The sequence below is a fragment of the Cygnus atratus genome, chromosome 18 (genome assembly GCF_013377495.2).
Source record: "Cygnus atratus isolate AKBS03 ecotype Queensland, Australia chromosome 18, CAtr_DNAZoo_HiC_assembly, whole genome shotgun sequence".
Lineage (NCBI taxonomy): Eukaryota > Metazoa > Chordata > Aves > Anseriformes > Anatidae > Cygnus > Cygnus atratus.
In genome coordinates, this window is record NC_066379.1 from 365087 (window position 1) to 390843 (window position 25757).

General features: G+C 42.5%; 1 pseudogene; it reads right to left on the reverse strand.

Annotated features, from left to right (window-relative positions):
• Positions 1-7331: 7331 nt before the first annotated feature.
• LOC118255618 (myosin-1B-like) lies at positions 7332-24794 on the reverse strand (annotated as a pseudogene).
• Positions 24795-25757: the final 963 nt, after the last annotated feature.

The window sequence follows — 25757 nt, forward strand, 5'->3', positions numbered from 1 at the left end:
TATAATACTGGTATTAAGATGACAGCTGGCTAAAAGTCTTCATTTGCAATATTTTTTCAAATAGAAAAAAAATGTACATAACTTTTGGAAGACTAAAGAACTTATGAATAATTTTTCAAAGTATATTTCAAAATATTGAAACTCAAATTCTTCATAACCCATAAAATTTTGCTTGGTCTGTTTTTCTCATTCTTTTCCTTTACTTTTGCTTGCATTTCATTTTGCTTGACAATGCAACAGAATGCGATTACTGGTTTTCTCTCTGTATTTATTCTTGCTTTTGTTTTTTCATTTTTGTCATTTTAAGAGCAGTTTTCTTAATTTGAAGAAACTCTGTAGCCATCAAATAAAAATTGAAACCTTTTGAAAAATTGAAGCCTGAGGTGGAAAAATCTCGGAAAAAATACAGGTGAGTAAAAGCTTGAGGCCAAGAGAGAGAGAGAGAAACTGGGGGGATTAAGCCATGTATATATTTTGTTTCCTTTGAGGGTAAATGAAAACAAACAAACAAACAAAAACAAACAAACAAACAAAAAACACCCACAAAATTAAATACTTTTAACTGTGGCAGCTCATAAATAAATTCACTTTTTTGCCTCCTCTATAATGTCAGGAAATCTTTTGTTTTAAATGAACAATAATTACTTTTCAATCAGGTGGAACAAAGTCAGCCACAAGTTTTCACAGTTTTTCACAACAGGCATTCATTGTCCTCCATTAACAACAGTCCTTCACCATACAACAATCTATATGCAGACATGCATGACATCCACCTGTGAGCCAGGTATCTGAGATTCCATTGTCATTGATGGAGCTCAAGATCCTGGATTCTGGAGAATGACTCAGTTGTCCCGTGGCTGAGGGAAGGGGCCCTTGGCCTACTTGGGCCTGTGGCAGGCTGTGCCAGGTGAGGAGACCTGGCTGGAACTCAAGGCAGACTCCGGACATGAGGTGTTGTAGGCACAGCACAGGGTGATTGGGGCTGAGCAAATAGTGGAAAGGGACTGTTGAAATGCCCAGAGTGCTGACTAGACCACCAAATGGGATTTTAAAAACAGCTTGTAGATGGCATTCGCTGGCCTATGTCACTGCACACTTGACCTGGAACGGCCCAACCAAGAGCCAGTCGGCAGTGGCCATCACCCCACAGGAGAGGGCAGTGTGGGGTGCTGCCAGAGGCTTCCTGCCTCTGGGGCTGCACTCAGGCAGTGGCTGCCTGCCTCCCACACCCAGTGACTGTGGTGTGGGAGCTGGAGGTGAATGGCTGCAGGAAGAAATAAAAAAATCTCTTGGCTGGTGTAATGCCAAACAAGTAAGTGCATTACCAAAAACACCTTGCACACCTCCTGCCATCCTTTCTGAGAAGTGGCTGGTATGAAAAACTGTGATCTTTTACAGTTCTGTGATGGAACCTTTGGAATAACAGGGCATATATTAGTATACTTAAAAATTCTGCTGTGGGTGAGACGTCTTCTCACTGCCACTTTGGTTGTGTTCAGCATTACAAGAGTCACAGAGAAGATAGGTGCTGCTTATATAAAGGGTGCTGCAATAACCTAACAGGTTCAAAGGGCACTAAGTGCACCAGAGGTGCTCAGCTATGGTGGATCCTGAACTGTGATTTCTAAAATGGACTGACAAGTGTCCCTTCCTATCTCTAGCTGTCTTCTGCTGCTCAAATGTTATTTGCACGTTGTATTAAAAAACCCTTAGCATTTGCAGCCAGTGTTGTTTTTTTTTTTTTTTTTCTTTTTTTCTTTTTTTTACAGCACTTGAGGGGTGGCTGGAGGATTAGAAAAGATATCCAGAAAGGACACTTGAAGGTCATCTAGGGACTGACAATTCTGGAGAGACAGCCAGAGATGTTTAGCACTTACTTTAAATAAACAGCCAGTTTGAGGTAGCTGCTAAAGCTTGTTATGTATGCCAAAAATACCAGCCAAGTCAAACTCATGCTCTTACCCTGTGGCTTGGTAAAGACAAATTTATTTACCAGTAACAGGAGTCCTTGTAGTCCCTGAATAACAACTTCACTGCTAATTTACCGGAGCCCTTAGACACACTGAATGCATTCCTAAACCATCTAATTTACTTACCAGATTGTAAATGATGGACAGTAGTTAGAGCTTATACAAAAAATGCTGTACCCTATCTTATGTTGTATTTGCAATCAACATGTAAGTGTTGAATGTCTAGCTCAGCACAATACAAAATCATAGAATCATCATAGAATGGCTCGGGTTAGAAGGAACCTTAAAGATCATCTAGTTCCAACCCCCTTGCCATAGGCATGATCACCACCCATTAGATCAGGTTGCTCAGGGTCTCATCTAACCTGGTCTTGAACACCTCCACAGTGCATCCACAACACAGCCATCCACGTGTGGCATCCACAACCTCTCTGGCAACCTGTTCCAGTGCCTCACCACCCTCTGAGTGAAGAATTTTCTCTTAACCTCTAATCTAAGTCTTCACCTCTGTTAGTTTAAAACTATTCCACCTCATGCTGTCATCTGACTGAGCAAAGAGTCGCTTTCCATCTTTTTTATGAGTCCCCTTTAAGTACTGAAAAGCCACAATGCGGTCACCCCGGAGCCTTCTCTTCTTTAGGCTGAACATCCACAGCTCTCTCAGCCTTTCTTCGTAGGAGAGGTTCTCCAGCCTCTTGATCATTTTCATGGCCCTCTGGACCTGTTCTAACAGATCAACATCCTTTTTGTGCTGGAGGCTCCACACCTAGACACAGTACTCCAAGTGGGGCCTCACAAGGGCAGAGCAGAGGGGGACAATCACTTCCCTCCCCTGCTGGCCACTCCTTTGTTGATGCAGCCCAGGATGCAGTTGGCCTTCTGGGCTGCAAGAACACACTGCTGGCTCATGACAAGCTTTTCATCCACCAGAATCCCCAAGTCCTTCTCTGCAGGGCTGATCTCATTGAGTTCTTCTTCCAGTCTGTACTTATGTCCGGGATTGCCCTGGCCCAGGTGCAGCACCTTACACTTTGACTTGTTGAACTTCATTACGTTCATGTGGGCCCAATTCTCAAGCATTTCCAGGTCCCTTTGGATGGTGTCCCTTTTGATTGCATCCCTTCCTTCTATTGTATCAACCTCACCAATCAGCTTGGTGTCATCTGCAAACTTGCTGAGGGTGCAATCGATCCCACTGTCTATATCACTGATGAAGATGTTAAACAGTATCAGTCCCAGTACAGACCCCTGCAGTACACCACTCATCACTGGCCTCCACTTGGACATAGAACCATTGACCACCACTTTCTGGGTGTGACCTTTAAGCCAACTCCTTATCCACTGAATGGTCTACCCATAAAATCCATCTCTCTCTAATTTGGAGACCAGGATGTCATGTGGGACCGTGTCAAAAGCCTTACAGAAGTCCAGGCAGATGACATCGATCAGTCTTCCCTTGTCAACTGATGCAGTCACTCCATCATAGAAGGCTACCGAATTGGTTAGGTGTGATTTACCCTTGGTGAAGCTATGCTGGCTGTCTCAGACCACCTCTTTGCCTTACATATGCCAGGCACAGAGGTGAGGCTCACTGGTCTGTAGTTCCCCAGGTCCTCCTTTCTACCCTTTTTAAAAAGGGGAGTGATGTTTTCCTTTTTCCAGTCACCAGGGACTTCTGTGATGGTTTTATCTTGCTAGGCAGCTGAATGCCACCACAACCACTCTTTCACTCCCCCTCATCAGTAGAGGAGGGGAAGAAGAAAAGGAAAGAAACAACTCATGGGTTGAGATAAGGATAATTTAATTAAAGGAAAAATAATTATTAAGGGAAAATTATTATTAAATAAATAATATAGCTAAAGAGAAAAGGGAAAGGGGAAAATAAAACAACAACAAAAAAGACCACCACCACCACCAAAAAAAACCACCACACACACAACAAACAAACAAACAAACAAGCAAAGGCCATGTGGAAGCATGGAGGAAAGGAATTACTCTCTACTTTCCACCAACAAGCGATGCTTGACCACGTCCTTGAAGCAGGGCCTCAACTCATGTAGCCGTTGTTTGGGAGGACAGACATTTTCAAAATGAGAGCCCACCCCTTCCCTCTCCTTCCTTTTTCCACCTTTTATTGCTGAATGTGACATCATATGGTAGTGAATATGCCTTTGACTGGTGGTGTTCCTTCCTCACCTCTTGCCCACCCCCAGCCTGCCGGCTCTTGAGGGGCTGGAGGGAGTCCTGATGCTGTGCCAATATTGCTCATCAGACACAACACTGATGTGGTACCAATGCTGTTCGAGCTACACATGCAGAGCACAGCCCTGTATGGGCTGCTGCAGGGAAAGTTAACACCATCCCAGCCAGACCCAGTACAACTTTGCCTGACTTTCCAGGACTTTTCAAATAGGATGGAGAGAGGCTTGGCAACTACATCAGCCAATTCCTTCAGGACCCTGCAATGCATGCCATCAGGCCCCATAGACTCGTATGTGTTTATTTTCATGGGGTGGTCTTGAACCTGCTCTTCACTTACAGTGGGTGGGACTTTGCTCCCCCAGCCTCCATCTATGGGTTCAGGAAAATGAAAGACTTGGGAAGCCTGACTACCAGTGAAGACTGAGGCAAAGAAGTTGTTGAGTACTTCAGCCTTCTCCATGTCTGTCATTGCCAGTTCACCCTTCTCATCCATCAGAGGGGGTACACTCTCCTTGGCCTTTCTTTTTATGAGCAATGTACCTAGAATCCCTTCCTGTTATTCTTTGCATCCCTTGCCAAGCTCTGTTCCATCTGTGCCTTGGCTTTCCTTATCCCATTCCTGTACATCTGGACCGCATCCCTGTACTCTTCCCAGGCCACGTGTCCCTGCTTCCACTGCCTGTGCATTTCCTTCTTGCACCTCAGTTTGACCAGCAGGTCCTTGCTCAGCCATCCCAGTTGTCTGTCCTCCCTGCCTGCTTTTTTATGCAGCGGGATGGAGAATTCTTGCACTCTAAGGAAAACATCCTTAAAGAGTCTCCAGCTCTGCTCAGCTCCTTTGTCCCTAAGGACAGTGTTCCAGGGGATCTCAGCTACTAGGTCTTTAAATAGCTTGAAGTTTGCTCTTCGGAAGTTCAGGGTCCTGACTTTGCTCTTTGCCAGGCCTGTATTCCTCGAGATTGTAAACTCAACCAGGGTGTGGTCACTGTGGCCCAGACTGCCTCCAATCTTGACCTCTTTATTGAGCTCTTCTGCATTGGTGAGCACCAGGTAAAGTAATGCTTCTCCTCTGGTTGGTTTGTCTAGTACCTGGACCTGAAAGTTATCCTCAGTGTACTCTAGGAATCTTCTGGATTGCTCACAGCCTGCTGTGTAGTTTTCCCAGCAGACATCCAGGTGGTTGAAGTCCCCCATCAGGATGAGAGCGTGCGAGTGCGATGCTTCTTGTAGTTGAAGCAAGAATGCCTCATCCACAGGCTCCCGTTGATCAGGCGGCCTGTGGTAGACCCCAACCACAAGCTGTCCTTTATTGATGTGGTCCTTAACTCTCACCCATAAGCTCTCAACCTGTCTGTGGCTGTTTCTCAGAAGCATTTCTTCCCAATCAATTCCTTCCCTAGTGTAGAGGGCAATACCCCCTCCCTTCCTTCCCTGTCTATCCCTTCTGAAGAGTTTATAGCCATCTATTCCAATGTTCCAGTTATGTGATCCACCCCACCAAGTGTCTGTGATAGCAATCAGGTCATATTTTTAATTACACCATGGTTTTGGGCTAATAAACTGTTGTTAGGAAAATGGAAAAGCCTAGTATGCTGAGAATGGCAATAAACAGGCAAGATAGTCTGTGAACAGACGACGGGGAACTTAGGGTTATTAAGTGATGAGGGGAAGGAGGAGGCAGGAGAACTGGTGGGCCTGAGTAGGACAGGCAGAGCCACTGGTCCTGATGCTTGAAATGGGCCTATGGGCAGAGTAAAAGGTTGATTAATTTTGTTCACAGAGGATCTTGGCAGAGTGCAACAGCCTCTTCCTCTTGTTATGAGGGTGAGGCATGCATCACCCCCCTCTCACTGCGATATTTCTTGAGGATTGCTGGAGGCTAACTTTTCTTACAGCATGGCACACCTGCCCACAGCACTGGTCTTAGCTTGTGAGTTGTGGAAAAGGGTGCAGATTTCTTCCATCCAGTGCCAAAGCTTTGCTTTAGGCATTTGAGGAAGAGAACTAAATTTTTTAAGAAACTGCCCAGACTGAAGATTTGCCTGCCATGGAGTTGGTTGCATAGGCAAGAAGAAGATAGTGGACTTGTTTGGCATTCTCATTCAGAACGTGTAATTCACTATGAAACGATGCTTGATTTCTACAGAAGTCACTTTTTGCATATGTACATCAACAGATATAAAAGATCTCCATCCACTGTTGATAGCTGCTACACCTCTTGCAGTCTAAACTTTTGTTTAAATCCATGAATGGTTGTGTTAAAGATTTTCCTTACTGTGTAAAAACCTTAAATCAAACTTGGAGTAGATTCTGTGTATCCTTTCTCTTAATCTTAACTGAATGAGTTATCATCACTTAATATGAGATGATTATCTTGCACTCAGACATTCATTTCTAATACTGCTAGTTAGCAAAATAAACAGTAGATTGCAGTCTTCTTTTGTTTCACAGACTAGAAACTAGGTAACTGTTTTTTAGAGAAACTGCAGGATTTTTTTTTTCCAATATAGAAATACCCATCTGTATTCAAGTCCAGTGTTTCGTAAGTGTAGCAAACTTTCCAATACCATACTAACACCTTACAAAAACCTCTAACCATTCTACTTGGAAGTCATTTTCACTTTGACTTTGTCTTATTTATCTATGATGTTATTTTTTTATATTACATTGTATCTCAAAAAAACAAACCAAACCAACCAACCAAACAAAAACACTCCATCACCTTTGTCTGTCTTGATAATATATGTTCAATTATGTTTCTCTTGTCCATAAAAGACACGGTTCTGTCTACACCTCAGAGTCTGCAGCCCAGCTCTTTTTCTCTCCATGTTCTTTAAACTGTGGATTCTTTCTACTCTCCTCATCTGTGAAATGGCAATTGTTTTGTGCTAGTCATCATTATTCCCCATGCATTCTTAAAAATGTTATTGCAAAAATGTATTCCTATTTAACATACTCTTAAATGTAAACATAAGCAGTATACATGCACTCTAAAAGTAATGAATACTGGAATAAATAATGACAACATGCTAATCACTGTTCATATGCGAAGGTTTCTACTGTCTTTATTACCTAGATATAAATGGTAGTTACGTAAAAAAGCAACACAGAAGTTTACATTTTATGCATGCCTCAGGTCACTTTTTAGCCTTATGAGCCTTATTCCTCCTCTTCTGCCTTCTTATGAAACTCCCGGCTCTTTGCTCGGAGCTTGTTGACCTGCGATTCTGCAATGTCAGCCCGCTCCTCGGCTTCCTCCAGCTCGTGCTGGATCTTGCGGAATTTGGAGAGGTTGACATTGGACAGCTCCTCCTGTGCAGGGAGAGAGAGTCATGAAAACAACAGGCTTTTTGTGTTGTCAGGGTACCTAATGGGGAAAGTATTTCTAAGGCATTTAATATCTTAGAACTGGCCAAACAAAAATTCAAATGCTGGGCAAGCAGGGCAGCTTCCAAACATAAGGAAAGAAGCTGTTAAGGGTGCCGTGTGTGCCAGAAGAGAAAAGGACATTAGGCTGTCAAAAAGGCCATGGCCAGTGTAGACAGAGCACAGTAACAGGTGAGTCCATGGCAGAGAGAAAGTTTGGCAGCTGCTTCTAATACCCCGGGTAAAGATGAAGGGATAGAGGGGGGAATTGAGGCTTAGAGCAAAACTAGAGATGAAGCAGTGTAGTCACTTCCAAATGTTCTTACTCTTGCATAACTAAATGTGTTGGTGTTGTGGGAGAAGAAACATCAAAAGAGTAAAAAATTTAAAAACCTAGACAGAAGGAAACACCAAAACTGAGTTCTGGCTTCACCAGAAGGAAGTCTGGCACTTTTCAGAATGATACTTACAGCCTCCTCAGCTTGCCTCTTGTAAGACTTCACTTTCATTTGCAGCTTGTCGACCAGATCCTGGAGCCTGAGAACATTCTTCCGGTCTTCCTCGGACTACAGACAATGTTAAACAACAGCAAGAAAATGGTAAATAATAGCAACGCTTCTTTTGCTATCCGCCTAAATTTCTTCTAGATGAAACAGAGAGAGTTACATGCCTTACAGAGCACCGCTGTTCATTCGGACAGAGCTAAAAAACTTGCTAATTGTGTCAATGACTAACTGAGAAGGATGGAAAGAAAACCCTCATGAAAGCACTATGCCAACATATTGACCTCCAGAGAGAAGGGTGTGTAACCACAAAAAAACTCTCTTCTACCTTACCTGGTAGGTCAGCTCCTTCACCCTCCTCTCGTACTTGCGCACACCCTTCACAGCTTCAGCGCTGCGCTTCTGCTCAGCATCAACCTCCCCTTCCAGCTCCCGCACCTGCAATGAAAAATCTGTCTTTGGAGCTTCTTTGGTATTTCTCCAAGGGACGTGCTCACTTGTGCACAAATACCAGCCCCACGCACTCTGGCCTCCAGCTTCTGGATTTGCTTCTTGCCTCCCTTCAGGGCCAGCTGCTCAGCCTCATCCAGACGGTGCTGCAGGTCCTTCACTGTCTGGTCCAGGTTCTTCTTCATTCTTTCCAGGTGAGCACTGGTGTCCTGCTCCTTCTTCAGCTCTTCTGCCATCATGGCTGCCTGGAGAAGAAAGAATCAAAGGCGTTTTGCGGATGAAGACATTTTTTTGGGGGGGGGATACATCCACCATCAGCAGTGAAAGGAGCCCCCAGCTCACATCTGTGATGGCCTTCTTGGCCTTCTCTTCAGCATTGCGGGCTTCCTGGATGGTGTCTTCCATTTCACCCTGAATTTGGGCAATGTCCGTTTCCAGCTTCTTCTTGGTGTTGATTAAGCTGGTGTTCTGTTTGAGAAAAAACATAGTGTTTTCTCCAGCAGCTTTAATATACCATCTCTGGCAATAAATAATTTCCCCACTTTTGTTTAAAGTTCTGTTAACGTGTTATATGAAGAATATACACTGCTGATTAATAGCTGTGGTAGAAGACTGCCAAAGAATCATTGAGATACACTTGTTAAAAAATGAAAATAGATTTAATGATTATGTCAGTTCTCTAAGAACAGTTTTTTACATTTCCTTCTGAATTTGGGAAATAACTGTTTCCAGCTCCATCTTGGTGTTGATCAAGTTGGTGTGCTGCTGAAGAGCAAAAACATCACAATTTTTTTTCCATTACCTTGTAATATCAAATCAAGAACACTGCAAAATATTCTTTTTTAATGTAAATTGTGCCGTCAGGTCCCATGGAATTCTGTTCTAAAGGAGCTGTGGTGGTAGCTATTAGTTTCTTAGCTGTTTAGCTAGTTTAGCTGTTTAAGTAGCTGTTAGCTAGTTTCTTAGTGATGAGCTCCGATATTTCAAGAACGTCCTCCATAAAATTTCCACACAGTCTGTGAGTCAACACAGAAGGAATTTATACTTGCAAAGAAAAACAACATAATCTTTCCTTATCATTTTCAGTCTAGTGGCAGTTCCACAGAATACTTACACTAACTTTGCTAAAAGATGTTAAGGACAGTATTAGTGTATTCCTGTTTGAACATAATTCCTGTGATAAGCGTAATCATCGACCTAAGTCTGACTTTACAACCTCAGACGTAGGAAAGCTGGTGAACTTACAGAAGCAATAGGGCATGAACCTCCAATTCTCCTCTTAATTTATTACTTTTAAAATAATCTCTACTATAGTCTAATGAATTCCATCTTGTTTCTGAGGCTGAAAACTCACTTTTAGTATTTCTTATCCATACTGTGACCTTTGCAACATATAACTTAGTAAATGCTCTTACACTTACTTATAACTACTAACTACACTTACTTATAACTAACTAAATGCTGTTACACTTCAGCTAGTCTCCAGGTACTTCCTTTGTATGGAGCAGAAATATAAATATTAAATATATTTGTTCACAGACCTGGGTATGGAGGAGCTGCACACGCTCGCTTGCATCCAGAAGCTCCTGCTCAGCCACTTTCCTTGACCGCTCCGTCTGCTCCAGGGCTGCCCGCAGCTCCTCAATCTCAGCCTGCAAGAGGTTTGCTCTGCGCTCCACCATGGCCACCTGCTCCTTCAGGTCCTCCTGTGTTCTGAGAGCATCATCCAAGTGTATCTGGGTATCCTGCAGTACAAGTGAAAGAAATTATAAGCAGACCTGAGTCCTTTGGAACAGAAAATTTTAGCCAAGACTTGTCTATGAGCATCTTTAGTTCAATGGACCTTGAGCACGCCCTGTGTGTTTCTCAGATTCTTTTGTGCCTCTGCAGCCTGGCGGTTGGCATGGCTCAGCTGGATCTCTATTTCATTCAGGTCTCCCTCCATCTTCTTCTTCAGCCGTAGGGCTTCATTCCTGCTCCTGATCTCAGCATCCAGGGTGCTTTGCATGGACTCCACAATTCTGAGATGATTTCTCTTCAGCTGGTCAATTTCCTCATCTTTCTCTGCTATCTTCCTGTCAATCTCAGTCTTGACCTGGTTGAGCTCAAGTTGGAGACGTAGGATCTTTCCTTCTTCATGTTCGAGGGAGGCCTGTACAGGAATGAATGCAAATTAAATACTTACGTGAAAAATATTGAACCTCAAGCTCTAAGTAAAGGAAAGTGTAGTGTTTCTGATGATATCTCTACAGTTTTATAGAAGCATTCTTATCCTCTTGTATCTGGAATGACTTCATAGTGCTTATAACGAGAGAGAGATCCAAGACCTGTAAGACAGAAATAAATAATGCCAGCTACCTCTGCTTCCTCCAGAGCAGCCTGAAGTTCTGATTTCTCCTGCTCAATCTGCTTCTTGACTTTCTCCAGCTCATGAATTGCCTTTCCTCCCTCCGCAATCTGCTCTGTGAGGTCAGAAATCTCCTCTGTGGAAACAAAAGATGAACAGCATTTTCATACACAGGGCAAAAGGGGAAGCGCCCTGCCACACCGAGGCAACAGGCATCTTTGCAGACCTGGAGGCAAAAAAAACCTGTGGAAAGTCAGACACGGTTGTGAGAAAGCTCTGCCAGGAGTAGAGGACCAGCAACTTACGCTGCAAGTTCTTGTTCTCACGCTTCAGCGTTTCCAGGTGGTCCAGGGACTCCTCATAGGCATTCTTCATCTTAAACAGCTCCGTGCTGAGAGAGCGAGACTCCTTCTGGGAAGCTTCCAGCTCAGCCTGTGTTTCCTCGTACTTCTGCTTCCACTCTGCCAGGATCTGAGGAGCAACAAGGCGTGAGTGGCAATTGTGATGAGATGCTCTGCCCAGGATCCACACACTGGAGGTCAAAATACCTTGTCAAAGTTCTTCTGCTTCTTGTCCAGAGCTGCACAGGCAGCATTTGATCGCTCCACGTCAATCATCAGGTCTTCCACCTCGTTCTGCAGCCTCTGCTTTGTCTTTTCCAGGGAAGCACATTTGGCATTGACAGCTTCAACGTGTTCCTCTGCATCCTGCAGGCGCTGTGCCAGTTTCTTCCTGGGAGGTGGTAAGCACAGTTCCCAGTGAGAAAGCAAGTTCTCAGTCAAAAAAAAAACCATACAGCCTGCGTGTTTTTTTTTTTTACAGGAGAGCACACTTGGCCACTTTGTACTGTGTGACCCCCATTTATACAGAGTGTAAGACCTCTTCTAGACAGTCATAGTATTTCCGTGTCTGAATGCTGAGCTCTAGCAAGTCACTCTCTGCTGTTCACTCTGGTATTCACTCTAGCACTGGTCACTCTTCTATTCTGCGTCTGAAGAGCTTTGGTGCTTCTGCTTTTCTCAGTGCATATTCTCTCTTGCTTATATTTTCCCTCTTCCTGCCACCCCACCCCAAAGTGCAGCATTGGATTCTTCCTGACACTATTATAGTGGTCTCCTGAAATTTCCATTATTACTTTCTCTCAGCCTTCCCCACTTTCCCCACGCACTTGGCCTCCTCCAGCTCCTCCGTGCGCTGAATAGCGTCTGTCTCATATTTGGTTCTCCACTGGGCCACTTCGCTGTTGGCTTTGGACAGGGCACGCTGCAGCTCTCCCTTGGCTTCCTGCTCCTCCTCATATTGTTCCCGGAGCAAGTCACAGTCGTGGCGAGCAGACTGCAAGGCGTGGGCCAAGGCATTCTTGGCCTGGGGGAAAAATAGTTGTGGGACAAGGAATAGAAATCTCCTGGGAAATGTGGAAATGTCCTGACTGAAATGTTATTGCACACTGGATTATTCTCCCATGAGAATGATCGCAATGTATTGAATGAGGACGGGAGAGCTGGGAATTTGCAAAATGGAAATCTAATGGATAGATGGTAGGTGTCAGGGAGCAAAGGTAAGTTGCACTGAATGAACTAAGTGCTTGTGTTTTTTTCCCTCTCAGCATGATGTCTCTATAATCTCATATGTGTCTGAAGCACATTTTGGTGAGGAAAAATCCAGTGGACAAGACAGAATTTGGAAAGCCTCCTCACCTTTATCTCTTCTTCTAAGTGCCTCTTGAGTTCCTCAATCTGTTGGGTGAACGCCTGCTTGCCTCTTGATAGCTGAGAAATCAGAGCATCTTTCTCCTCCACCTGGCGTGAATATTCACCTGGGAAAGTTTGCAGATACATAGGCCTTTCATTCTCACTGATGGCAGTGTTGTGCATAGTTAGGGCTTTAAGACAGTGTGTTTAGCAGAGCTTACTAAAGCTTATGATCTTATTACATACATTTCTCCTTACAGGAGACACAACTGTTTTGGACAGGCCATGTGCCCAGAAGGGTAATTTATACACTAGCTGAATCACAGAACCACAGAACTGTTAAGGTTTTAAGGAACCTCTGGAGGTCATCTGCTCCACCCCAACTCCCGCTATAGCAGGGATACCTAGAAAGGGTTGCCCAGGACCCATCTAGATAGCTTTTAAAATCTCCAAGGCAGGAGACTATACAACCTGTCTGTGGAACCGTGGCAGCTCTATCACCTGCACAGTAAATAAGTGTTCGTTAATGTTTAGATGAAACCTCTTGTATTCCACTTTTTGCCCATTGTGTATTGTCCTGACACTGCGCACCACTGAAAAGAGCCTGTCTCTGTCCTCCATTCAGGTATTTATAGACATTGATGAGATCCACTCTGATTCCCTTATCCAGGAAGTCCCAATTCTGTGACATTGTTCATTTTCACATTAGAGATATGAAAGTCTCACCTGATTCTGTCTGCAGACAAGCTCTTTGAGCATTGAGGTCATTGACCATACGTTGATGCTCCTCTTCTTTTGTCTTAATCTCACTCAGCTGGTCTTCCAGTGCGCGGCACATCTTCTCTAGATTTGTCTGTGTGTCAACATACAGAATGGGAGGAATAAGCAGTTCACACTTTCAATAAAACTGATAGGTGAAGGTGAATTCTGTAGAATTTCAATTGGGCAAAGATCCCATAAAGTACTTCTGTACCTTGGCTTTGGAGACAGACTCCATGTTACTGGCCAAGTCATCTATCTCCATCTTCAGCTCACTCTTCTCCTTCTCCAGCTTCTGCTTGACTCGTTGCAGGTTGTCGATCTGCTCCCCAAGCTCAGCTGTGCTGTCTGCGTGCTTCTTCCGCAGGGTGGCAGCTGTGGCTTCGTGCTGCAGCGTGGCCTCTTCGAGGTCACGGCGCATCTTCTGAAATTCTGCCTCACGCTTCTTGTTCATCTCAATCTGAGCTGCTGTAGCCCCTCCTGCTTCTTCCAGGCGCTCGCTGATCTCCTCCAGCTCCCTGGAGAGGTCAGCACGGTGCTTCTCTGCTTTTGCCCGAGAGGTTCGCTCTGCCTCAATTTCCTCCTCCAGTTCCTCGATACGGGCCTGGGGAAAATGCGAGACCCTTCACACCCATGCCCTCCTTGTACTGGTGTCCTTCTGAAGGGTGGAAGGCAAGGACCAGAGACTTGCCTGCAGCTCCTTGATCTTCTTCTGTAATTGCATGCCCAGGGCTTGCTCATCCTCAATTTTGCTCTGGATCTGGCTGATTTCAAAGTCTTTCCTTTGCACAAAGCATACAGTGTTAACACCTGAATAAATGTACCTAATAAATGCACCTGACCTGCAATCAGGTTTCTCACAACCACACTTACTTTTTCAGTTTCTCATCCAGCTGCTGCTTATCATTTTCCAAGTCCATTGTGGATTCCTGGGCCATCTTTAGGTCTCCCTCAAGTTTCCTCTTAGCCCTTTCAAGGTCCATGCGCAGTTTCTTCTCTTGCTCCAGGGACCCTTCCAGCTAAACACAACAACACCATTAATGCCAGGCAGGTCGAACTCCATACCTGTCCTGTCTTGCTGGAGGCACGTGTGCTTACATCATCCACTTGCTGCTCCAGCTTGGTTTTAGCTTTGGTCAATGTATTGACTTTGTCCTCTTCGGCCTGCAGGTCGTCCAGTGTCTGCTGGTGGACCTCTTGGAGGGCTTTCTTCTCTTTTGTCAGCTTCACAATGGTCTCATCCAGGGATGCCATCTCCTCTGTGAGATTTTTCACCTTTGATGAGAAGGGAGCAAGTGTAATTAAAGCAAATAGGTACAAGACTCCCATAATAGCACAGTGTGAGTGACGTCTTCTGCCTCATACCTTGTTTTCAGTGGCATGTTTTTCCTTCTCAGCCTTGGCCAATGTTAACTCCAGGTCATCAATGTCTTTCTTCAGCTCTGAACATTCATCCTCCAGTTTCCTCTTCTTGGCTGTCAGCTCAGCATTCATCTCTTCCTCATCCTCGGCCCGTTCTGTCACCTCCTTAATTTTGGCTTCCAGCTGGATTTTAGTTTTGATGAGCTGATCACATCTTTCTTCAGCATCAGCTAAACCATCAGCTTCCTGATGGGGAGAAAGATAGTCATGTTTTCTAGTCTCAACTTTAGGAAACTTGGAATAGGAAAAGGGTATTTCATACAGAAAACAAACAAACAAACAAACAAACAAACATGGAATTATGACTTTATCTTGTGGGAAATGATTTTTGCACTGCCTGTTTTAAGTCTTTTTTTTTTTGTCTCATCTTTTAAATGTTCTTATCAGGTATTCTCTTGCTTTATTTATAATGAAGGTGTATAATATATGTAAAATTTAATTTTTTTTAACTGAGGATTTTGATTGATTTGCTTGAAAGTTAATAACTGAATTGTGCACAGATCTTTTTGTTTTATCTCTGTAAGAGCTTTTTTTGGCATAACTAATTTAGAATTTGTTAAGTCAGTACATAATCTAATTGCAATTCGTAGTGTCGATTTGACAGTATTTTAAAGCTGTAAAGTAGACACTTAGAGGCATTTGAGGATTGCCAAAATATTCCCAAAACTTTTGGTGTTCCAAAGGGCGTTGTAGACCTACATAGGGTTGGCAGTTGTGTTTGGTTGTAGAGGGTATTTTTGTCTTCCTTGAGTAGTAGCTGCAGGATTACAGGTGAGATACCATATATAATAAGAAATATCAGAAGGCCCTTTTGTTTAGGCAACTGTTTAAAGACAGAATGTGTAGTCAACTGGGTCACTCTCTTGACTCCATAAACTGTATATACCAAATCTCTAGTGACTACACTTGGGCCACATACAGTGAGCTTACATGGAGTCGCATACCTGTGAGTTCTGAGACTTAGAAAATTTTCCCAAGCTGGAACACCAACATTACAATGGTGACATTGAGGTGTCTCAATTTTACCTTTAGTGATACAAGTTAGAATATTTTGTAAAGCAGTTTTGTGTGCAGCTTGAGAGTTCTGTACCATGAAAGAGCAAGACCTTGCAAGAGCAATTGCAATAAGCAAGCAAGCAAGCAATAAGCAACCTTGCAATAAGCAAGACCTTGCTTATTTTCCCCTGGTATAAATATATTAATAATACTCACTGCCTGTACTTGGAGCTGCAGATCATTTTTCTCCTGAAGCAGAGACACCATTTTCTCCTCCAGCTCCTTTCTCTTTGCCTCAGACTTTGCAAGCTCTTCCTTAGTTTTCTCAAAGTCCTCCTTCATGTTGGCCATCTCCTTCTCAGATTCTGCACTCTTCAGCAAGGGCTTGATCTTGAAGAACAGCTTCATCCAGGGCCAGTGCTTGACATTCATGAATGCACGAACGTTGTACTAGATGCAGAAGATGGACTCCCTGAAGCATAATTAAATTATACATTGATTATTTTCAGTGTGATGAATGGTGACGCTTCCCCCCACAGGACAGTGACTTGAACTGAAGATGAGCGATATCTACCTCCTCTCCACCATTCTCTGGTACTCCACTCTCATCAGGAAGCCTCTGCACCTGGCCTGTGTGCGAGTGATGAGCTGTGCCAGCTTCTCATCCCTCATCTCCTCCAGGAGCCCCAGCAGCCCAGCTTTGAAGAACACCTTGAGAAAGGGAATGCTGCAACACATCACTGCCAGGTAGAACAAAGCACAGGCATATAGCGATTGAGTCAGGAAGAGTTTGTACCTTGGTGTGACCAAATTTATACTGGGTGTGATCCACATCAATTGACCCCAGAAGCTTCTCAGAAGCCTTTTTGCTATCAATGAACTGTCCCTCTGGGATGGCACTGGCATTAAGCACCTTGTACCTATTGAATGAAAGGAAATATGAATTAATGCAATCTCAAGTCATAAGGTTAGACTCTTTATTGAAATTAACAGTATTCTGTGCAGCAGAAGGAGGCTGTGGAAGTTAGTATTCCATACCTTGTTTAGAGATGACATTTGTAATCAAGTCAATAATCCGAGGACAGAATTAAGGAAAATTTTACAGTCTTTAGTTGAAAATGGGATGTGGATTGCTAACTATTTCATTGGTTTTTTGTTTGTTTGTTTGTTTTGTTTTGTTTTTTCTTAAACTGTGCTGTTGTTCTTGAATAGAAAATTTCTAGACAGGAACGTTGCTACCATGTGTGTAGGAAGAAATCATCTTCCCCTGAAACTAGCAGCTGACGTGATGTTTAAAGCACTCTACACAAGTTTGTAATTTTTATATGAGAATTTGTTGTATCTACATATCAATCTTCATTTTATAATCTTGTAAGCACAGGTTTGTGTAGCTCTAGCTTGCTTTCATAATCAGAAACTTTGGCAAAGCTCGGTAGTGTTATGAGCAAAAATCAGTAAGGACACCTGAGGAGCCCTTCATTTCTCAACATTTTCTCCCTTGCCATACATGTGTTTGGCTATATATTCCAGCAACTTTGCCTTTCTTTCAGTTTTAGGTAGTTATGAAATTCAGAAATAACCACATTAATAATAACCGTGTTAAAATAGTTAACGTAAGCAGCTTATGCAGTAAAGATGAAGCTGAGAGAGAAGAAAGGAATCTGACGTCTGTTTGAAGTCTGCATAGAGGATTCTGCTGGGGAATCCCTTCCTGCAAATTCTGATCCCTTCCAGAACACCATTACAGCGCAGCTGGTGTAGCACCAGTTCATGTTCCATGGCACCTAAGCAATTGAGACAATTATTTGATATTTCATTATAAAGCATAGAGCGTAACGGTTGCATCACAGTCAGATTTCTCTCTACTTGAGGTTCTTACCAGGTGTTTTTGTTTCATTGGGGATGATACAGCGCACAAAATGGGGATGAGTGCTCCGTAGATTGGTCATCAGCTTGTTTAGGTTCTCCTGTAGAATTATGTGCAAATGTTTTTCATTAACAAATGTTACCTCTTCGGTTATTACTGTCAGATATGATAATTGTTGGAAAGGAATAATGGATCTATTATTTGCACCTAGAGCCATGCTAATTTGCATTTTTTTCTACCTTTTAGTCTTGAGGTCCTGGTTTGGAGTAGTGGCAAAGCTGTTCAGACATACACCTCTTTCACACAATGTGAAAAACTGTTCAGGATACCAGATAGTAGCTAGTGCTCAAACAAGAGTGCCTTATGCTCTGTCCATTGGTGGAGTGGAAGCTTTGGCATTTCCCTGTTGTCTTGTCTTCCTATGTATATTCATATGCAAATTTATGTGCAGATCCAGATTATAGATACCTCAGGGAGGCAGATACATTCACCATTGTCCTCCCAAGACAGAGGAGAGGGGGAGGATCTTGGTCCTACTAACTGATATACTCGCAAGTAAATGAAACTGTAGCCTGATCTAAGTACTTTTTCCAACATTCATAGAAAGACAAAATAGACATGTATCTTACCCCTGGCCTCAGCTGATTTGATGCTAGCTCTTTTATGAATAACTTAGAAGATGTTTTTGACACAAAGAAAAACGTTAACACGTACAGTAAAGTGGCCTTGTTGGATTTACTGTGAGGGGTCAGAATCTTCAAGGAAAAAAGGGAAAAAGGAGAAAAAAATAAAGAGAGACAATTACTTCTGTACTTACTCTGAAAAGAGCTGATACAGTCTGGAAAGAAGAACCCTTCTTCTTGCCTCCCTTCTTGCCACCGCCACCACTCTCTGAAGAATAGCAAAAAAAGATGGTATTACAACTTTGAGTTGTAGAATTTTTCTCTATGAGACTGCAAGAATGTTGGTCATAAGTATCAATCATGCTAAAAAGGAAACTAGTATGCAGTGGGAAATAAGAGAACATTCAGTCTAAAGGAGTAGAGAATCAAAATAAGGTGCTCACTGGAATCTGCGGGATTAACATGGCAGAGCGGAGGCCTGACATATATTTGATCTTTTCGTTTCTTAATAAATTAAAGCCATGGAAGACTCTGCACAAAATGCAGTTCCTGGAGTGCATTTTACTCACATTTAATCTTCTGGAGGAGACATTAAAAAAAAACAATCAAAAAACTAACCTGCCTCTCCACCAGCAAAGGCAAAAAGTAAGGCCAGTGTCTTCAGGGATGATTTCTGGTACAGCCCCACAACAGTTTCATTCAGGGGGTCCTTGTTCTTGTCAAGCCAGCCAGAGATGTTGTAGTCCACTGTGCCAGCATAGTGCACAAGTGAAAAATGGGCCTCGGCCTTGCCTTTGGCAGGCTTGGGCTTCTGGAAGTTGTTGGACTTTTGCCCAGATGCTGGTCATAGAGCTTGTTCTTGAAAGAGGTGTCAGTTGCCTTGGGGAACATGCACTCCTCTTCCAGGATAGAAAAGATGCCCATGGGCTGGAGGATGCAGAAGTAAGACATGAAAAGGCAGAAAGAATCACAGATAAAGAAGTATCTTACCGAGTGGGAGGATGTTAAAACTCCCATGCACTTTTAAAGTGGAATTTTTATTCTACACAGCAGAGCAAGCTATGGAAGAATATAAAACTGTGTATTTACAATATCACATTTACCCTTTCAATTTAAATTTGTATATATATTAAATTGGTGCATTTCTGAAAACATAAGGCATTGTGAGTTACAAAGATACCTTCTCAATGAGTTCAATGCAGGCAGCCAGGTCCATCCCAAAGTCAATGAACTCCCATTCAATTCCTTCCTTCTTGTACTCCTCCTGCTCCAGCACAAACTGCTGCAGTTTCTCATTGGTGAAATTGATGCACAGCTGCTCCAGGCTGTTGAACTGCAGAATAGAGACAGATTATTATTAATGTAAATTCAGAAAGGTAGGGATAAAGAACTTTTTAAGCAAATTTTCTGCCTTTATGAATTTCAATTGGCATATGTGCAGCAAAAAACTATTCTCAATGAAAAGCTTGTAGCAATCATGATGCTTTAGATGCAATCTGAATGTATCAAACCCATTTCTGTAAAAAGAAAGGCATAATTTCTTCTTAAATTCTTCAGCAAACAGAGTTACTTCTAAAATTATGTTAATAAAAAACTGCTCTTACATCAAATATCTCAAAGCCAGCAATGTCCAGGACACCAATGAAGTACTGTCTGGGTTGCTTCGTATCCAGCTGTTGGTTGATGCGAACAACCATCCATAAGAACATCTTCTCAAAGACAGCCTTTGCCAAAGCACCTACTGAATTGTATACCTAAATCAAAACCAGAAAGTATGCAGTTATCATGTGGAGCAAAAATGGAAGTCCAGTGTTTTTGTTATCAAAACACTTCTTGCCAGACACCAAATTTTTCTTACCTGCTGCACAGTTTGACCCTTGGTTACATATTCATTCCCAACCTTGACTCGGGAGTAGCACAGGGCCTTGAGCAGGTCTGCTGAGTTCAGACCCATCAGGTAGGCAGCCTTGTCAGCAACTATACAAACACACAGCAGCAGCGTGTATTAGCTTACCAGCAGGTGTATCTTGTAGAAATTCAGAATGGCTTCTGCAGAAATTATAAATACTCTAAGACACATACATACAGATATAGAACCTTCTCTTGATTTGATAGGAGATATTGATACGTCTCTTGATAGGAGACACTACTGTGTTTGTTGTTGTTGTTTTAAATAGAAAACAACAACAACAACAAAACAACTAGTAGTGAAAGGCAATTGTAGTCAAGATAAGAAGGCCAATTAAGATAAAAATGTAACATATTTGTATTTCATCATAAGCAGCATTCCCCAGAAGCTGTGGAGCATTTGTGTTGGGTATATTTTCTTCACCATTGGCTTATTTTGAATTTTATTGAATGAAAATTTAATTTAGAGGCATTTAGGTAGACAAAACTAAAGAAATGTTTTAAAAGAGAAAAGGGAAAACTAAGTCTGGGATGACAGTGAGGTTGTAGACAATCACAGATGTTCTCAGAACCAGACAGTGCAATCTCTTTCAGTGACTGCTGATAAAGTAACCTTAAAAACATAATACTCAAGAGACGACAATGCTTAGGTGTCAATTTATGCCTTAAAGAACCTACACCTGAAATGAATACCAGTTTTTAGAAGTGCATGCTCAAGCAGAATTCAAAAAGTTTGTCATTTTACTTTCTACTATTACTTGTAACAATGAATTTAGATGCGGACCCTGTTAACAGGCATGGTATGCAAAACGCTTTGCCCAAGAATGCCTATATATATCATGTGAAAACATAGGAAAAAAACACAGCAGACTGCTGCATTAATATTTGAAATGACCAAACATCCTTAAATTACATCAATAGATATTCAGGTTAGAAACAGAAAAGAAAATCCAATGAGTAAAGATAGTGTAATACTGGAATAAATTGCTTGTTTTCCTTGGTGCCTTCAGAAGAATGCAAAGTAGGAGGAAATGCACACTAAATGAAGTAAACAGAGGGCAGAGAAGATAAACTGCCACAGTCTTCTCCCAGGTTTAAGAGCAAACAGAACTGGCACAATAATAGATGATTTTGCCACACTGAGAAATTTGTTCACAGGTTCAGAGTAATGGCCAAACTTTACGTTGACCTGAGACTCGGAAACAAAACTGATTCCAATGGAATCGGTGTTGCATACACGGCTCCAAATGCTTCCAAGATTTGTCAGCAAAATACCACACCTGACATCACTTAGGCAGATGAAAGACATTATTTGTGGTATATTGTACTATGAATATTCATCATTATCAGATTCATTGCTATTGTATTCCATGCATTTTCACTTAACGCCTTAACCTTCCTAAAAAGCAAATGAAAACAAAACAAGAACCTCCCCCTGACAATAAGACACGTTCGTAATACACAAAAATAACTCTGGTTTCATGAAAATACTTCCATGACCTTGTAAAGGAATATACCTTTGAACAATTCTAGGCAAAGCAAACACAGCAGACATATGTTAGCTGCCTATTTTTCAAATGGAATTCCTGGAAACATGCTGAAACTCTACAGAAAATGTAGAACGTAAGAGCCATAGCTGCAGTATTAACTGATGTTCCTTTTTAACCTTCTACGCAAAATAGAATAGCACAATGCTCTCACTTCAGGCACTGGGAGTTGCTTGCAAGAATACTGGCTTTGGGGCAGAACAGCTTCAGGATTTTGGCTTAGTTTTACCTGGAATCAATAGCTTTAGGAGGTGATGACAGCAGATGATAAATGACTGTTTTCTCCCTGGGTACTTAAACTTAAGTCAGTGAGCACAGCGGCTCTTGGTTACGGGCCACATCTGGGAAACTGCCATTCAGTAGAGCAGCAAAGCCCAACTTTCTTCTGCCTGACTACTACTCTGTCAGCAGATGGAAGTGTGGTTTGGGATTTACTGATCCTTGTACTTTGCATAGTCCAAAGAAACCTGCATCTTTTGCTCAGTTGTGTTCTTCCAGGGAAGACCTCTTGTTAGGACACACTGATGTGCTGCAATACTAGCATCGGGGGAAAAATGCAGATGGAGTCCATGATTCTGACCCTGAATCATGGATTCATGACATGAATCACGACCCTGAATCATGGACCCTGAACCCTTCCTGTAGTAGTGAGTGTTTCAGTATTTATTGTAGTAATAATACCTTCGGTGCCGTCTGGCTCTGCCTGCTCTTCACGCTGTTTCTGCTTAAACTTCAGGTTCCCATAGTGCATGACAGCCCCTGTCAACTTGTAAATGGCTGTTTTTTCATCAGGAGTGAAGCCCAGGATGTCAATGGCACTCTAATGAAGGAATAATTAAAGAATACGTAAAAGCAAGGACCATGCCTGTCCATAGATCAGAGTCCACCTAAGAAACCTTCTGTGCATTGCTTACATCTGTGGCCATCAGCTCTTCCTGGTCATTAATGCTGGCAACCGTGATCTCCCCTTGACTCACATACTGGTAGTCATATGGGTTGGTGGTGATCAGTAGCATCTCTGAGAAGAAGGACAAAACATATACAGATCAAAAGACAGTTGGCATGGAAAGGAATGAAAAATGTTGCTCAGTGAACTGTGTCTGGAGAAGTTACCGGTATTTCCTACCAATTAGCTCTGGCTTCTTGTTGGACATGATCTGATAAAATATGTGGTAGCTTCTTTCAGCCTTGAGCTGGAAAGTGACCCTGGACTTCTCCAGCAGATCTGGGAAGGACGGTAGGAGAGAGTTAGCACAGGAACTGAGGATCAAAGTCAGAAGGAATGTGATCAGGCCTGGAGGCCTGGTCTTACATGTTTCAATGTCAGCAGAAGCCAGTTTTCCCGTGGCACCAAAATGGATTCTGATAAATTTACCCTGAAATTAAATAATAATAATAATAATAATAAAAAAGATCTAGGTCCACCTCACCAAATCTGACTGCATTGTGTTGATAAGAAAAAAGTCATTTTTTCTTACGCCGGGCGACAACTTACAAAGCGTGAGGAATTGTCATTCCTCACAGTCTTGGCATTACCAAAAGCCTCCAACAGGGGATTGGCACTGATGATTTGATCCTCAAGTGTCCCCTAAAATAGAAACCTCATTGTCATGTTATAGCTCAGAAATCAATCAGACACTTGCAGGGCCCTACTTCTAGGAGCCCACCTGCATCTTGCCAGACTGCTCCTCCTTCTTCTTATCCCCACTAGCTGCAATTGTTGCAAAGTACTGGATGACACGCTTTGTGTTCACAGTCTTCCCTGCACCGGATTCTCCGCTGTCAAATCAAACATGGAACCAGAGAGTGTGTGGTTCCTGGGCATGGGGCAGCCCCTCAGGGACTCGAGTAGGGAGTGAGTGTACTTACGTGATCAGGATTGACTGATTCTCACGGTCTGCAAAAAAGGCAGAATGAAAGTTTTAGCCATTGTCCTGAATAGCACTGACCTGACTGAAAAGTAAAGCTGTAAATGTAAGCTGGGGCTTCTTTGGAAAGTCTAAGCACTGACTCCTAGAAGACAGTACTGGATTTCCTTCCACATCCCTCAGTAGTAAGTATAAGCTCTGCTGGACCCACGCAACTGTCAGAGGCACATGGTCCTCAGACAAACTGTGTATGCACTTGCCCTTCACACAGTTCTCATCAAGGAATCGAATCAAACTGCCTACCTGTGATTAGGTAAAGGACTGTATGGAATAATAATATTTTCTAGTCCCTCAATGTAAAAAAGTAGCAAACTGTGAGTCCAGTGTTTCTTTCTGCGATGGGAGAGTGTGGAATTTGGTACAATAATACACAGTGCTGAATCTATGCATGCTTCTGGTACAGTTTGGCTTGCAATTGCCAATTTCTCTCTCTCAGCTCCATGGTGTTTGAAGCTGTCTTGTCACATGCTCCAGTAAGAGCCATGAGGCTTTTTGGTTTAGATTGCTTTGAATGAGATCAAGCACTCACCAGTCAGCATGAACTGATAGGCATTGTCAGAGATGGAGAAGATGTGTGGAGGGGCCTCCTGGCGCTTTTTGCCTCGGTAGGCCAACACCACCTCCGGGTTGTACACCGGCAGCCACTTGTAGGGGTTGACGGTGACACAGAAGAGACCCGAGTAGGTCTGTGAGGAAGGGAGACAGCACGTTGGCTTCTGCTCAGCCTGGCACAGCAGGCCTTCCAGCTACCCAAAGGAAGACAGCTGCTGGTACTTACGTAGATCATCCAGGCTGCGTGGATGCTCTTTGAGGTTGTACAGCACAGCGGGTTCGTGGAGGTGGGTCATCATGGCCATGTCCTCGATTTTGTCATACTTGGGAGGGTTCATGGAGAAAACCTGATCATCCTTCACTGTCAGAGTCTGCCAAAGAAAAGAAAGAACCATATTTGTCATCTAAGAGTCTAGCGTAAGATTAAATTGTATTCTTAAGCCTTGATTTTTTACTCACTTCTCCTGCTTCAGTCTTGACAGTGACCTTTCCTGCTTCTTTGCTCTGGACTGTGCTTTTCACATAGGATTCTTTAGCATGCACCACAAAGACTGATGTCTTGGCATCAAAGGGCTTGTTCTGGGCCTCGATTCTCTCTTTTTCTGACTTTCGGAGGTAGGGAGCTGCCTCCCCAAAGATGGCCATCTCAGAGTCTGATGACATGGCTGCAATTTATTCTGCAAGGGGCTAAATGGAACAAATGTACTCAAGTCTGAATGAAGGAAGAAATGCCTTTGTACCATACACATGACTTTGTAGTGTTCTACTGTGACTATTCTTAAGATTTCTCTCTCTGCAAAAGCTGTTGTCCCCTAGATATCCTTTCATTTATTTAAATCTTAAGCATGACAGTGGTCTTTGAGTTAGACTATTTTTACTTTCATTCCCTTTTTCAGTTTACATTTTCTGTTCTTTAGATTTAGATTCTTTAGTAGTCTTTCAGTATCCTACAGTGAAAAAAAAAAGTATTGATTGTCACAGTAAACGTACTTTATATCTAGCAACAAAGATACCAATGGAAGTTATCTTACTAAAATTATGAAGACACAATTATATTCTGTATTTCTTCCATATTTTAGACTATGTATTGTTTTTTGACTATGGAAATGGAGCAGCATAGTAAAATTGATCTGTAGTAAGGAGAAGCGGAAGTGTGAATTTTATGTTCTTTAGCAACACATTTTCCTGAGCTAGAAATTGGAGTTCTAGCATCTCCAGTGGTTCTGTCTTCTCCAGTTCAAGCTGATCTGTTACGGGTGAGCTGTACCAAAATAAGAAAACTTCTCAACAAAAAACACTGAGAGGGTTTTGACAAAGTCTTAGCTGTATAAGTTCAGTTAATTCATCTTCTTTTTCATTAATTTCTATTTACAGTCAATTTCCTATTAAATTTTCTGTATAGTAAGAGTTTATTTATTTATCAGCAGGTATCAAACAAATGTGTGAATCAGTGTTATGAAGGCAAATTTGATGTTTTATTTGTTTTGCACAACCCAAGTAGGAATGCACAGTTGTATGGGATTATGGGAAGTGCACATACAGTTGCATAAAACCCATCTTGGAGGGTCTATTCCTATGGAATAGGTAAATTAAAGTCTTACCTTTTTTAATACCAGCTGGCTTGCA